Source organism: Camelina sativa, unplaced genomic scaffold, assembly GCF_000633955.1.
Source record: "Camelina sativa cultivar DH55 unplaced genomic scaffold, Cs unpScaffold06598, whole genome shotgun sequence".
NCBI lineage: Eukaryota > Viridiplantae > Streptophyta > Magnoliopsida > Brassicales > Brassicaceae > Camelina > Camelina sativa.
This window is the reverse complement of record NW_010927674.1, coordinates 1-498: the sequence shown is the minus strand read 5'-3', so window position 1 is coordinate 498 and position 498 is coordinate 1. Positions and strand designations below refer to the sequence as shown.

The window sequence follows — 498 nt, the reverse complement described above, 5'->3', positions numbered from 1 at the left end:
ATTGTCTTCATGTATGTCTTTGAGATGCAATTCTGTACTCATGTAATTTATCTCCAGTCATTATATTGATGTTCTGTATATGTTTTTAATTCTTTGTTTGTGGCAAGCAGAAACTCATTGCCTATGATCATTTGGAGGGGGATCCGGGTTTGAATGGTGGAAAAAATTCTGCACCTTTCACCGATATTCTGAACATGGTTTGCAGCTGTGTCGATAATTCATCACCAGACAGGTATGTACCTTTGTGTTTCAAATCTTCTTGACATTGGTTATACCAATTCTTAAAGCGAAAATTCTGTGCAGCACTGTACTCCAAGTGCTGAAGGTTCTTCTTACAGCTGTTGCTTCAGGAAAGTTCAAAGGTAAGCCTCTGATGTAGAAAGCTATGTTTTGTAACTTTTAGAGGGCTGAACCGGTTTCTCAGTTTATTGTGCTTGCAATATTAAATTAAACTATTTAAATCCGTGTGGCAGTGCATGGGGAACCGTTGCTGGGTGT

General features: G+C 38.6%; 1 long non-coding RNA gene across 1 annotated transcript; it reads left to right on the top strand.

Annotated features, from left to right (window-relative positions):
* LOC104774902 lies at positions 1–498 on the top strand. The gene is made up of 4 exons (XR_765576.2): positions 1–11; positions 111–232; positions 304–362; positions 474–498. It is a non-coding gene; the product is annotated as an uncharacterized LOC104774902 (long non-coding RNA).